Here is a 15,751-nt window from a genome sequence, read left to right as displayed (position 1 = left end):
TACACACAGTGGTCCACTAGTGTAATGATGCACATAGTGGTCCACTAGTGTAATGATACACGTAGTGGTCCACTAATGTAATGATGCACACAGTGGTCCACTAATGTAATGATACGCACAGTGGTCCACTAGTGTAATGATGCACACAGTGGTCCACTAGTGTAATGATGCACACAGTGGTCCACTAGTGTAATGATACACACAGTGGTCCACTAGTGTAATGATGCACACAGTGGTCCACTAGTGTAATGATGCACACAGTGGTCCACTAGTGTAATGATGCACACAGTGGTCCACTAGTGTAATGATGCACACAGTGGTCCACTAGTGTAATGATGCACACAGTGGTCCACTAATGTAATGATACACAGTGGTCCACTAGTGTAATGATACACACAGTGGTCCACTAATGTAATGATGCACACAGTGGTCCACTAGAGTAATGATGCACACAGTGGTCCACTAATGTAATGATGCACACAGTGGTCCATTAATGTAATGATGCACACAGTGGTCCACTAGTGTAATGATGCACACAGTGGTCCACTAATGTAATGATGCACACAGTGGTCCACTAATGTAATGATGCACACAGTGGTCCACTAGTGTAATGATGCACACAGTGGTCCACTAGTGTAATGATGCACACAGTGGTCCTCTAGTGTAATGATGCACACAGTGGTCCACTAGTGTAATGATGCACACAGTGGTCCACTAGTGTAATGATACACACAGTGGTCCACTAGTGTAATGATGCACACAGTGGTCCACTAGTGTACTGATGCACACAGTGGTCCACTAGTGTAATGATGCACATAGTGGTCCACTAGTGTAATGATGCACACAGTGGTCCACTAGTGTAATGATGCACACAGTGGTCCACTAGTGTAATGATGCACATAGTGGTCCACTAGTGTAATGATACACACAGTGGTCCACTAGTGTAATGATGCACACAGTGGTCCACTAACGTAATGATACACACAGTGGTCCACTAGTGCAATGATGCACACAGTGGTCCACTAGTGTAATGATGCACACAGTGGTCCACTAGTGTAATGATGCACACAGTGGTCCACTAGTGTAATGATGCACACAGTGGTCCACTAGTGTAATGCACACAGTTTTCCAACAGTGTAATGATGCACACAGTGGTCCACTAGTGTAATGATGCATACAGTGGTCCACTAGTGTAATGATGCACACAGTGGTCCACTAGTGCAATGATGCACACAGTGGTCCACTAGTGTAATGATGCACACAGTGGTCCACTAGTGTAATGATGCACACAGTGGTCCACTAGTGTAATGATACACACAGTGGTCCACTAGTGTAATGATGCACACAGTGGTCCACTAGTGTAATGATGCACACAGTGGTCCACTAGTGTAATGATACACACAGTGGTCCACTAGTGTAATGATGCACACAGTGGTCCACTAGTGTAATGATGCACACAGTGGTCCACTAGTGTAATGATACACACAGTGGTCCACTAGTGTAATGATGCACACAGTGGTCCACTAGTGTAATGATACACACAGTGGTCCACTAGTGTAATGATACACACAGTGGTCCACTAGTGTAATGATGCACACAGTGGTCCACTAGTGTAATGATGCACACAGTGGTCCACTAGTGTAATGATGCACACAGTGGTCCACTAGTGTAATGATGCACACAGTGGTCCACTAGTGTAATGATACACACAGTGGTCCACTAGTGTAATGATACACACAGTGGTCCACTAGTGTAATGATACACACAGTGGTCCACTAGTGTAATGATGCACACAGTGGTCCACTAGTGTAATGATGCACACAGTGGTCCACTAGTGTAATGATGCACACAGTGGTCCACTAGTGTAATGATGCACACAGTGGTCCACTAGTGTAATGATGCACACAGTGGTCCACTAGTGTAATGATGCACACAGTGGTCCACTAGTGTAATGATACACACAGTGGTCCACTAGTGTAATAATGCACACAGTGGTCCACTAGTGTAATAATGCACACAGTGGTCCACTAGTGTAATGATACACACAGTGGTCCACTAGTGTAATAATGCACACAGTGGTCCACTAGTGTAATAATGCACACAGTGGTCCACTAGTGTAATGATGCACACAGTGGTCCACTAGTGTAATAATGCACACAGTGGTCCACTAGTGTAATAATGCACACAGTGGTCCACTAGTGTAATAATGCACACAGTGGTCCACTAGTGTAATAATGCACACAGTGGTCCACTAGTGTAATGATGCACACAGTGGTCCACTAGGGGGTGGCCAACTAGTATTTCCCATCTTCTTAACTTTCATATTTATACATCAATATACATCTTATGGTTACCCTCATAATACTGCAAGTTTATCGTATGTACACCTGCGAGAACTAGAATAATAGAATCTATCATTAGTAAGTTTTTAAGGTTGAACTTAAAATGTGTTACGTACTAGTGCTAAAAATTTCTGCGTTATTTTTAATGCATCGCCTTGTCTTGGGCGCTCACCTCCAGATAAGTAAAATCTTACTTTTGTTCTTATTTCCCCATCTGGCGCTGACACTGAACACCTGACAACCACTTTAACATTTTCTGGAACTGTATTTTGATAAACATTCTCAGGAAACCTGTGGGTGTTTCGATGTTATATATATATATATATATATATATATATATATATATATATATATATATATGCTGCCTTTGATCAACGTCTAGCGCAAGCTGGACGCCAAGGTATTGGTCCAATGTGGTGAGAATGGTATAGCACTGTGTACCTTGTTCCAAGGTTCGTAGGTTCGAGTCTCCATTAGCCAGAGATCAGTGTTTGTGTATATTTCGCCTGTTCTTGCGAATTCCTTGCATATATTATATATATATATATATATATATATATATATATATATATATATATATATATATATATATATATATATATATATATATATATATATATATGTCGTGCCGAATATGTAAAACTGGTCAATTAGCAAGAACTCATTTAAAATTAAGTCCTTTCCAAAATTTTCTCTTATATGTTTAAAGATATATTTTTTTCATTAATGTTAATGTAAAAAAATTTAATTTTGCACCAAACGAATCTTAGAAAACTTACCTAGCCTTATTATAACAAGAACAAATTATTTTAGCCTAACCCAACTAAATATATTTTAAATACGTTTACAATAATTTAGTAATAAACAAACGCAATCAAATATATATTTTTCGTTAGGTTCAGAATGATTTCGGCGAAATTATTGCATACACAAATTTTCACTTGTCCTATATGGCAAGATGAGCGTTGCTATTTAAGCCAAGATCGCAAGTTCTGCGTATTCGGCACGACACACACACACACACACACACAAATAGAGATATATATATATATATATATATATATATATATATATATATATATATATATATATATATATATATATATATAATATAGGGAGGTACCACCTCTAGAGCTATTCTAGGAACCCTCATCATCAGAGAAAAGAATAAACTTGCTTCAGGAAAAACTCAAGGTTCTCCCTGAAGCTGTTTGAGAATTTTCTCCTACCACCCCCTACATTTAATTAATATATATTTTATTTAAAGACAAAATACATTGACAAAACATTCACAAAGATACAATAGAAAGTAAAACAACATAGGCAACTCAGAGCTACATCTCAAATACTTCGTCCAGTTCCCCAGCGGTGGGCCGCGTACCCAGAATGCTGCAGGCATTTTCTCTCTGGATCGCAACACTGAGTCTCTGAAAGAGGAAGCTGGTCGCCCTGTCGTCCTTGGTTTCTATGATGAGCTTTTCACCCAGCTCTTTGAGGAACTTTAGGGCACACTTGCCCCATGCTCCAGGGGTCTCCGACCCTATTGGGATGAAGTTATAGCAAGGGGGAAGGTCTTCATATTTGCGGATCTTCTGGGTCTCCCTGTGGCTGGCCGCTCCAACCCCTTCCACTACGGAGTATGGCAAGTAGGTGTCTGCCAATGTGGTGGCACAGGTGTAGTACCAGGCAATCTGCTTTCAATCCTTGCAAGGTAGCATAGTGGCTCCATCAGGACGTTCAGCTGGGCAACGGGCTGTGGCGAGGCTTCTCTTTATAATGTCATTGACCTCCTCATGCCTGGCATACTTCCCTTCTGCTGTGTGACACACGAGACCATGAAGTCCGAATTGATCAGCTGTCGCCCTGCCGCAAATACACCAATGTTCGGTGAGGATGGGGGCGGCTAGGTGAAGAGCAACACCAATCCGAATGGCCTGTATATATATATATATATATATATATATATATATATATATATATATATATATATATATATATATATATATATATATATATAGTAGCTGAATAACAAGGCTATGATCAGACATAATTTGTTTCTCATTAATAAAAGTTATATGTGTAAAAACATTAATGTAAAATTTTCTTACTTTAGTTAGTAATGTTTCCGAGGTTTCTAAAGTCTTCTTCTCCGCATCAGTCTTATCAGGAGGAAGACGTGGGGGAAAATCGTGTTCCTGCAGCCACCTCATCAGCAGGCGGATGCGGGGGACTTGCACCCCCACACCCACCTGGTCAACAGGCAGGAATGGGTAACTGGCATCCCCACACCCACTCTGACAGAAGGCGGGTGTATGAATCTAAGTTTTTGGTTCTAAGTCATCGCGGGATCGATTTTAACTTGGCTGATTCTTTGCATTAAAATCAGTATAAAATGAGCTTTAAAATTATGTATAACTCAAAATAATGCAACTACAAAAATGCCCCGAAGGGGTTCTGTCTCAAATTAAAATTTTGGAATGCTGTATATATTGCTGAAATCAGTATAAAAAGGGCCTTAGCATGATGTGCCACCCAACATAGTTTAATAAAAAATGTCTCACCTCTTGGAGTGAGAGTAAGGTACCTTTTATAAAGGAATTCATGGAAAACCGGTTAGCCTGACTTAAATCATGGATGAGGTAAGGACAGTGCCTGCACTCTGAAGGAGGGGTGAGGATGATGCAGTCGTAGGGTAATTTGACTGCGATGTTGGCACACTTCTGGAAAGACGCTGATTAAGTGATTGATGGTGAATGTGTTTTCATTTTTGGGTTACCGTGCGTTGATGGTTTGTAATGAATGTGGGATGATACTTGTGTACAAGCTCCTCCATAAACACTAAAGGCCAGAGATAGTGGTCTCTTGCACTTTTTGATGAATATGGAGTTCCATGAGTATGAATCTTGAGCAGAATCCATGGCCATGCTCTCGACGGTTTCTTAAAAAATAACTGTGGAGATGTCAGCTGCGTTTCGAATCTCGGTTAAGAAAACTCATTAAGGTCGTCGATCTGATGAGTGATGAGTGGTTCACTCAACAGTCGTATTGTGGCTTCAGTATTTCACTCGTTTCTCTATTGTCATCAGTGTATGTTCCATATGCTTCAGGCGAGGGCCCTATACAGGTTGTTTTTTATCATCCTTGCTTTTGCGTATAAGAATAAGTATTTGGAATTTCTTCTAATTTCATTGGTGGCTCTCTGCCTCTTCTGCTTCTCCTAGGCTCTAAATGATGCACTCAGTTTGTGCTCAATGTTCCCTATTTCAGAGAGGAAAAAATTCCCTTGTATGTACGTAAGTTTGTGTGCATGTGAAAGTAACTGTGATGAAAGTCGTTTGGGTGTTGAAGCGCTTGTTTCCGAGGAGTGAAGACACTACCACTACCTATCAGCCTCCATACTGATAGGTAGTGGTAGTGTCTGCACCAATGAAACCTAAACTGGGCTTGATAGAATATTATTTGTTATGAAACAAAAACAGACTAACTTTGTTGCCAATGGTGGCTACAGATTACAGCAAAATAGGTCAAGTACAGCTGACCATGCAGCCGAGTCTGCCTGCTCATTGCCCTGAACATCTACATGACCAAGGACCCAGATGAAGACGATTTCTTTTTTTTCTGCTAGCTATGCAACGAAACTAAAGTTAGATACAAAGAACTAGGGGATAAGGCGAATTAAATTTTTTGAACCCTGCTAAGCACTGAAGGAGTCTGAAACTACTACAAATCTTGAGGTAGGTATGGATGCAATATGGATAATCGCAATGAGAACTGCATCCACTTCACTGTAAAAATGATAGCCGAGTCTAATAAATGACCACACACAACACTGCCCAAGAACCCTGCTGCAAACCCGACACCATCAGAGGAATTTGAACCATCAGTGTAAACTGTAACTGCATGAGAATGTGGTCGGAAGTGGTTATGAAAAAGGGAATAAGAAGCAACTGTAGGTATCTGAACTTTCGCGCATGGCAGTGGAGAACAGATTTGAACTGTCGGAACCTCCCAAGGGAGAAGAGAAAAGGTAGATGCCAGATGAACATATAATAGGGGCAATTGAGGTAAGCCAAAAGAGTGAATACGAAGAGAAAAGGGGTGAGTAAACAGGGACAGTGATTAAATAAAGGGCCTCTACTAACATCTTATCATCCTGTATGCAGAAGGATCGTGAAGGTCATGAGAGCAGACAATATATCGGAGACAATGGGCATCACACCGATCATGCAAAAACAGAACATTTACCTTCGCATATAGACTCTCGACAGGGGAGGAGCGAAAAGCACCTAGACACAAACGTAATTCGTGATGATGAACAGGATCAAGTTTTGGAAGAACTATGGAAGAGGCCTCAGAATATATCTGGTCGCCATAATCTAGTTTCGACAGGATGACGGCAGAATAATGACGTAGGAGAATTCGTTGATCCAACCCCGAAAATGAGCGAGGGTTTTAAGGATGCTCAGCCGGCTAGGGCAAGAGCAAGTTGCTTTCAGGGTGGTAATGTGATCAAACAGAGGGTGATCAAACAGAGGGTGATCAAACAGAGAGTGATCAAACAGAGGCAATCAAACAGAGGGCTGAGAAATCTGACCGTATCGCATTCAGGGATACGGGAACCACACAGGTACAATGGAGTATCAGAGACAACAGAACATCTGCTGAAGTAATTTGGTGTGTTTTAGCACTAGACAAATTAAACCCATGAGTAATGGCCCAATGGGAAACACAGCAGACAGCATTCTGGAGTGAAGCTGCTACTAGGTGGCAGTCAGCACCTGCACAAGCTATAGCAAAGTAATCAACATAGAGTGATGACCAAATATTAGATGGGAGAACAGAGGCCAGATCATTTATAGCTAGTAGAAAAAAAAAAGTGGTGCTAAGGATACATCCTTGAGAGACACCCTCAGCTAGGACAAAGTCCGGGGAGAGCAAATTATTAACTCGAACACGAAAATGTCTCTCAGACAAAAAGTTTTAAGGAAAAGTGGCAAATGCCCCAGAGGCCTAAGGAATGAGCGTAGGCCAAGATGTTATATATCCAAATAGTGTCATATGCCCTTTCAAGGTCAAATAAAAATGCAATAACTGAGTGGATACTAGCAAAGGCATTACGAATATGGGTATCTAAGCGGAGTAAGGGGTCAATATTGGCGTGGCACGCAGGAAAGCCAAATTGACGAGTGGGAAGACTACTATGTCTCTAAATGTTACACCAAACGTGTACTAGACGTTTCATCAACTTGCAAACTGCGCTGGTAAGAACAATGGATAATAGTGAGAGGCATTATGGCCTGACGTACCCGATTTATGAAAAGGCATAACAAAGACACTTCCACAGATGGACAATAACCCCTTGCGACCAAACAAGATTAAAAAGACGTAACAGGACTACGAGGACTGACGGATGTAAATGCTGAAGCATACGAATATGAATGCCTTCAGGTTCAGCTGTTGACGATCGGCAAGTGGAAAGTGTTGTCTAGTTCTAGAAGAGTGAAAGGCGCATTATAAGACTCTTCCTTGCTAGAAGAAAAGTCTAAAGGCATTAACTGTCAAGCAGCTTTGGAGGAAAGAAACGAGGGACATACATGGGGCTCACGAAAGATACGGACAAGATGATTTTCAATTTCTGTGGCAACTTCAAGAGGGCTTGCAACGCTAATACTGGCAACACTAAGAATGGGAGCTGGCTCTGGAAAGTACTTGTCACTCAATTTCCGAGCCTTTTTCCAAACTGCACTCATACAGGAAGCCGAAGTGACAGTAGAAGCATAATCCCACCAACAAGTGTGTTTAGCTTCACGGATGACACGTTGGGTAACAGCCCTCGCCTGCTTAAAATCAAAAAGACACTGCAGTCATATTTTAATGATATCGGCCAAATGCAGCACATTTCAAAAGCATTGCACGAGCATAAGTAGGAGAACACCAAGTCATGCATTTCTGAGGAGTGCCTACCTGAGGTTTAAGGGATTGTAGTCGAGGCTGCTGTTAAAACTGAGGACAAAAATAGTTGTAATAACTCAGCAGTTGAGGATAAAGGAGAAGGTTCTTCACTAAAAACAGTTTATCGCAAGTAAAAGGCCCAGTTCACCTGTTCAAACTGCCAGTGTGGGCTATGGGGAGGTCGAGAATACGCATGAGAAGTAGGATAGGAAAATGATCACTGTCATGTAAATGAGGGAGCACAGACCAGATAAAGTCTAGTACAGTTAAGGAAGAGCAAACTGAAAGGTCTATGCAATAGAGTTTGAGTGCAAGGGTCAAAATGAGTGGGAGCAAGAGTAAGAGTAAGTGACGAAGAAGTGAGAAGATCCTCTAACTGATCACAACAATAGTCACAGTGAGACCCTTCCCATAGGAAATGAAGAGCATTAAATATCTCCTAATAAGAAGAGAGGAGTTAGGGAAGAAATCAGAGATGCCACATCAGGAATAGATAATGACCAAGAGAGAGTAAGATATAAAGAGCAGCTGCAAACCACTTGTCGAAGTAGATGCGAGCTGCATTGTAATGCAGCAAAGTATGGATAAGGACCTGAGAATGCAGTATACTGTGGCGCAAGAGAAGTGCACTTTCATTAAGAGTCCCATCGTGAAACGGATCCAGCGAATATAATCAAATATAGCATGAGATGAGACGGAAAACCGCGGAGTGCAATTCTGGTTCTTGCAAATAGACACAAACGTGGGAAAAACTGGGAGAGCAACACCTGAAGCTCTCCCCTATTATCCCTGGGGGCTCGAATATTCCACTGTAAATAAGCCATGATTGGATGAAAGAACTTAACAGTAACATTTTACAGTTGTTTACGGACCAGGAGGGTCAATAAAGTCAACATGCATATGCACTGGGAAACTAGTAAGGAGTGAAATATTGGGATCGCATGAAGAAAGACGGCGTGAAGAAGAGAGCGGAAAGTGAGAATGTGAAGTGGCAGGGGGTGTTGTCTCCTCGATAAACGCAGAGATGGCTTCAATAGTTTCAGATGAGAGAGAAGGGAGAGAGCATGATGGCGGAGGGAGAACATGTAGTTTGGGTAAAAAGTGGAGACACAACGAAAGACACCAAAGAAGGGGTAGAGGTGTCTTGGCAGGAAAATTTTCCGGAGAAACAGGCGAGGGAGCAATTGTACTTGGGGTGGACGAACCTCCACAACAATATCAGGTGCATCTCGAGGTAAAGCCCTAGACTCAGAGACAGGGAAAAAAATAACATCTGGAAATGTCGTGGTTTAGAGGATGACAGAGATTTGGATATAAATGAAGGTATCAGTCAACTCTGGAATAGAGATATGTGGTGTCGATTTAGTGAGGAAGGGGCGCAGAGACGTTGAAACATGTGAGTGGGAAGGTGAAGAGATAAGGACAGTTACAGATGAGATTGGAGTCTCAGAGCTCAGGACCACAAAAGGGTTGGGCACAGAGTTGACTGCAGAAGGGACACAGGCAATTGTGGAAGCAGGCACCACAGAGGTCTGGGGCCATCTAGCGACCCTGGAATAAGAGAACTGTGGGAGTCTTGGAGGCAGAGATGGCAAACTGCCATGGCGAAAGAGATGCCCTCTTTCTCTTTAAGATAACATATCTCCCTTTCTCTTAAGAATATCGGGCGAAGGCGAGAATAGGCAAGGTGTATCTCTTTGCAGTTAAGGTAAGAGGGAAGGTGGCTGCAGAATGGACTGCTATGATCAGCTGCACCACAGACAGGGCATTCTGCCACTGACCTGCAACATTTTGCCAGGTGGCATAAGCACAAGCATTTTCTACATTGCTGTGGGTAGGGATCACTTCCCAAACTTGTAGTCATTGTCCCGCTACGTAAACAGATGGTGGCAATTCACGGCTGTCAAAAATTAGTCTGGCTATATTGCAAGGGTAGCACCTCTGCCCGCGGGCAGGAAGTATGTATCAGCTTTAATGATCGGGAGATTCTGGAGCTTGAGTTGCTTCAGAATGTCTTCATTGCACATGAGAAAGTTGCGTTGTACGATCGTATGTGGAAGGATAATAGAGCCAAAGCAAGAATTAAAGAGTATGTGTGTGCGAATCGTAACTGGTGTGTTGTCAACAATGTCAATACTTGCTCTGCTTTTTATACTGAGACAATGTGTATGCCATTCTTAAGAACAAGGAAGGAAATGTTCCGCCCAACATGGCGAAGAAGTACCTTGTTGACGCTGTGGTCGGAAACAGTCATTAGCAGAAGCTGGCTGGAGCATAAAGAATTTTGTCCGTAGAGTATAAGCTGGACGTTTCTTGGAAGTGTGAGAGGAAATTGAGGTCGAGGTCATTGGACAGAAGGCTAGATGCCGGAGGTCCTGAGTCGTGTGTACGATCTGAAAATCATTGCACTGTGTACGTAGCCAGGATCATAGTTCAAGCTGCGCAGACGTCGGTTAGCTGTGTCTGAAGGTTCAAACATTACCTGTAGAAGGTACCAGTTGGAAGAGAGGTCCAAAGGCATGCCAGGGTTTGCAGATGTTGTTGTAGGAAAGGGTCTGGGAGGAGGCAGGTTATGGGTATGGGTCTCCATGATAAGCTTTCCCTTTTTAATATTTTTGAGAAAAAGAAAAAATGGGTCCATGGAGTGAATGAAAGGGATCATATATTCCCCTCCGTGCCCAAGAGGGCCCTCAGTGCGGCCAATAGTGCAGATGCTTCGTGGAACTCGTGCCCTACCCTACTCTTCATGCCAATATACCAGCAATATAGGATAGCAACCTCACATCTACCGAGCCACCTCGGTGGACAAAAGATAGGGTGGTCGGAAACCTGCCACAAGGCATATCTTCTTCCGCCACCACCTCCCGGAACCGACAGGCAGCCTCCAGAGATACACCCGTCACCCGAAGGACATTGTAAGCCTCCTCCTCGAAGCTCTGGAGGGATGTCAGGGCATCCCCAGATGATCCAGATTCCATGGCAAACTACATCACCACCAAGGACCTCAACGGAATGGGACAGACGACACCCTTTCCCCAACGTAGGAGCTAGAATTATAGAGAATCCTCAAAAGCCGAAAGCAGGAAAGGAAGGAGGGATGGGGGATGGGAAAAGAAGGAATGGGAAGGATGGAGCAGGGAGGAATGGGAGAGGTGGGGATGGAGCAGGGAGAGGAGGAATGGTAGAGAAGGGATGGAGCAGGGAAGGGAGGGATGGGAAGGACGGGGCAGAGAAGGGAGGAATGTGAGTAATTAGGTTCGGTCGGGGTAAGAAGACGGAAAGGTCCAATTCCTCTGATCAAAAGCCTCTTCACCGCTTCAAGGAGACTCCCTTGAAGATGATTACCTGGAGTTTACCTGGAGAGAGTTTCGGGGGTCAACGCCCCCGCGGCCCGGTCTGTGACCAGGCCTCCTGGTGGATCAGCGCCTGATCAACCAGGCTGTTGCTGCTGGCTGCACGCAAACCAACGTACGAGCCACAGCCCGGCTGATCAGGAACTGACTTTAGGTGCTTGTCCAGTGCCAGCTTGAAGACTGCCAGGGGTCTGTTGGTAATCCCCCTTATGTGTGCTGGGAGGCAGTTGAACAGTCTCGGGCCCCTGACACTTATTGTATGGTCTCTTAACGTGCTAGTGACACCCCTGCTTTTCATTGGGGGGATGGTGCATCGTCTGCCAAGTCTTTTGCTTTCGTAGTGAGTGATTTTCGTGTGCAAGTTCGGTACTAGTCCCTCTAGGATTTTCCAGGTGTATATAATCATGTATCTCTCCCTCCTGCGTTCCAGGGAATACAGGTTTAGAAACCTCAAGCGCTCCCAGTAATTGAGGTGTTTTATCTCCGTTATGCGCGCCGTGAAAGTTCTCTGTACATTTTCTAGGTCGGCAATTTCACCTGCCTTGAAAGGTGCTGTTAGAGTGCAGCAATATTCCAGCCTAGATAGAACAAGTGACCTGAAGTGTCATCATGGGCTTGGCCTCCCTAGTTTTGAAGGTTCTCATTATCCATCCTGTCATTTTTCTAGCAGATGCGATTGAAACAATGTTATGGTCCTTGAAGGTGAGATCCTCCGACATAATCACTCCCAGGTCTTTGACGTTGGTGTTTCGCTCTATTTCGTGGCCAGAATTTGTTTTGTACTCTGATGAAGATTTAATTTCCTCATGTTTACCATATCTGAGTAATTGAAATTTCTCATCGTTGAACTTCATATTGTTTTCTGCAGCCCACTGAAAGATTTGGTTGATGTCCGCCTGGAGCCTTGCAGTGTCTGCAATGGAAGACACTGTCATGCAGATTCGGGTGTCATCTGCAAAGGAAGACACGGTGCTGTGGCTGACATCCTTGTCTATGTCGGATATGAGGATGAGGAACAAGATGGGAGCTAGTACTGTGCCTTGTGGAACAGAGCTTTTCACCGTAGCTGCCTCGGACTTTACTCTGTTGACGACTACTCTCTGTGTTCTGTTAGTGAGGAAATTATAGATCCATCGACCGACTTTTCCTGTTATTCCTTTAGCGCGCATTTTGTGCGCTATTACGCCATGGTCACACTTGTCGAAGGCTTTTGCAAAGTCTGTATATATTACATCTGCATTCTTTTTGTCTTCTAGTGCATTTAGGACCTTGTCGTAGTGATCCAGTAGTTGAGACAGACAGGAGCGACCTGTTCTAAACCCATGTTGCCCTGGGTTGTGTAACTGATGGGTTTCTAGATGGGTGGTGATCTTGCTTCTTAGGACCCTTTCAAAGATTTTTATGATATGGGATGTTAGTGCTATTGGTCTGTAGTTCTTTGCTGTTGCTTTACTGCCCCCTTTGTGGAGTGGGGCTATGTCTGTTGTTTTTAGTAACTGAGGGACGACCCCCGTGTCCATGCTCCCTCTCCATAGGATGGAAAAGGCTCGTGATAGGGGCTTCTTGCAGTTCTTGATGAACACAGAGTTCCATGAGTCTGGCCCTGGGGCAGAGTGCATGGGCATGTCATTTATCGCCTGTTCGAAGTCATTTGGCGTCAGGATTATGTATATCTTAGCTTTCATTCATTTTCATTATATGTTTTACTTTTTTCACTCCCTGATTCAGTTAGGTAATATGTCATTTTGTTTTATATATGAGTAAACTTTATAAACCTTTTGAGTTTAATTTTCCACTTGGTTATATATTCGTGTTATATTTTAATGTTTTCATAAAAATAAAATGACCCGTTTCCGAAACTCTGAGGCGCTGAATTACCATTCACATTTTCCCTAACCAGTGTTTTCTTTCATGCTTCAGAAAGTCTGATTCCTTGGAGCTGTTATCCGTCGTCTTTTCCTTTAGATGGAGCCCTGCTTCTCAAGTTTGCATCTTCTCCTTTGTCGCAGAAATATGTGTCTGGAGCATACTTTGAGCACCACAGTCCCGAGGAACTAGTTTAGATCCCCAGAGGTCTATCGTCTTCCCACCATAATTGATCATATTTCTCCTACTCAGGCCACGATGACCACAGGTCTGAACGTCGACTATGTTGTGATCCAAGATGGCAGTCTTCAACCCATTATGTCCTGGATCAGGACCTCTTCGTTTAGGGTACTGCCCAGTCTGGTCGGTTCTGCAATAAGCTGGCTTACGGCGAATTCATTAGAGATTCAACAACTCTGATGTGTGAGACTGTTCCCACAAACTAGTTCCAGGGACTCACCTTGCTATTAGAATCCTTGCTACATTCTTCCATTTAAAGTGTCTCAAACAGAAGCCCCCAAACAAGATATCTAAGGCCGGGTTACCCAAGAAAATGCTCCATCTCCAACAGCGTAAATATGTAATATAACCAACTACTTGCATCCCACCTTTATTGAAATCCACGTATTTTTACCATCCTTCTTTCCCCTAGCTAATTATTTAATATTACTGCCACATCTTTTTTAACTCTAGTTCTCTCAGATACATCCGATTTAATCCCATATACTCCTTACTGAAATTCTCCCATTTCATTTTGTTTTGCGTAGTGCAAATACATACAGTTTCTTTCATTCATAACAAAAACAACTGATTTTTTATCATCATCTGTACTACACACTCGCATAGTCAAACAATTCAACCTTAAAACTTCCATCCTTCTTGCTTTAGTAACTAATACGGAAGAAGGGCTTACTGGCCCCAACTACCTCATTTTATTCGCTTTTTTACGACACGCATTGATAATAGAGAAAGGATTCTAACCCGTGATTCCATGGAAATGAAACAATACAAGGATACCCAGGTATCAATAAAAATAAAAATCAATAAAAATGTTTCGCCTGCACAGCAGGCACTTTTAGTCTAATACAGAAACCAAAAGGAAACTCACATGAGCGTGTACAGTTTACACATACACATGAACAATGTATGTAATGTATACTAGATTTAAGTAGCAATGACAAGATTTACCTGTTATCGTACATGTTTATATATTCTTGAAGGCGTGTACTTAGAGAGAGAGAGAGAGAGTGACAGAGAGAGAGAGAGAGAGAGAGAGAGAGAGAGAGAGAGAGAGAGTGACAGAGAGAGAGAGAGAGAGAAGAGAGAGAGAGAGAGAGAGAGAGTGACAGAGAGAGAGAGAGAGAGAGAGAGAGAGAGAGAGAGAGAGAGAGAGAGAGAGAGAGAGAGAGAGAGAGAGAGAGACAGAGAGAGAGAGAGAGAGAGAGAGAGAGAGAGAGAGAGAGAGAGAGAGAGAGAGAGTGAGACAGAGAGAGAGAGAGAGAGAGAGAGAGAGAGAGAGAGAGAGAGAGAGAGAGAGAGAGAGAGAGAGAGTGACAGAGAGAGAGAGAGAGAGAGAGAGAGAGAGAGAGAGAGAGAGAGAGAGAGAGAGAGAGAGAGAGAGAGAGAGAGAGAGAGAGAGAGAGAGAGAGAGAGAGAGAGAGAGAGAGAGAGAGAGAGAGAGAGAGAGAGAGAGAGAGAGAGAGAGAGAGAGAGAGAGACAGAGAGAGAGAGAGAGAGAGAGAGAGAGAGAGAGAGAGAGAGAGAGAGAGAGAGAGAGACAGAGAGAGAGAGAGAGAGAGAGAGAGAGAGAGAGAGAGAGAGAGAGAGAGAGAGAGAGAGAGAGAGAGAGACAGAGAGAGAGAAAGAGAGAGACAGAGAGAGAGAGAGAGAGAGAGAGAGAGAGAGAGAGAGAGAGAGAGAGAGAGAGAGAGAGAGAGAGAGAGAGAGAGAGAGAGAGAGAGACAGAGAGAGAGAGAGAGAGAGAGAGAGAGAGAGAGAGAGAGAGAGAGAGAGACAGAGAGAGAGAGAGAGAGAGAGAGAGAGAGAGAGAGAGAGAGAGAGAGAAAGAGAGACAGAGAGAGAGAGAGTGACAGAGAGAGAGTGAGAGAAGTGACAGAGAGAGAGAGAGAGAGAGAGAGAGAGACAGAGAGAGAGAGAGAGAGAGAGAGAGGGAGAGAGAGAGAGAGAGGACAGAGAGAGAGAGAGAGAGAGAGAGAGAGAGAGAGAGAGAGAGAGAGA

Source organism: Cherax quadricarinatus, chromosome 12 (genome assembly GCF_038502225.1).
Source record: "Cherax quadricarinatus isolate ZL_2023a chromosome 12, ASM3850222v1, whole genome shotgun sequence".
Taxonomy (NCBI): domain Eukaryota; kingdom Metazoa; phylum Arthropoda; class Malacostraca; order Decapoda; family Parastacidae; genus Cherax; species Cherax quadricarinatus.
The sequence above is the reverse complement of the archived record's forward strand: the minus strand, read 5'-3'. Positions refer to the sequence as shown.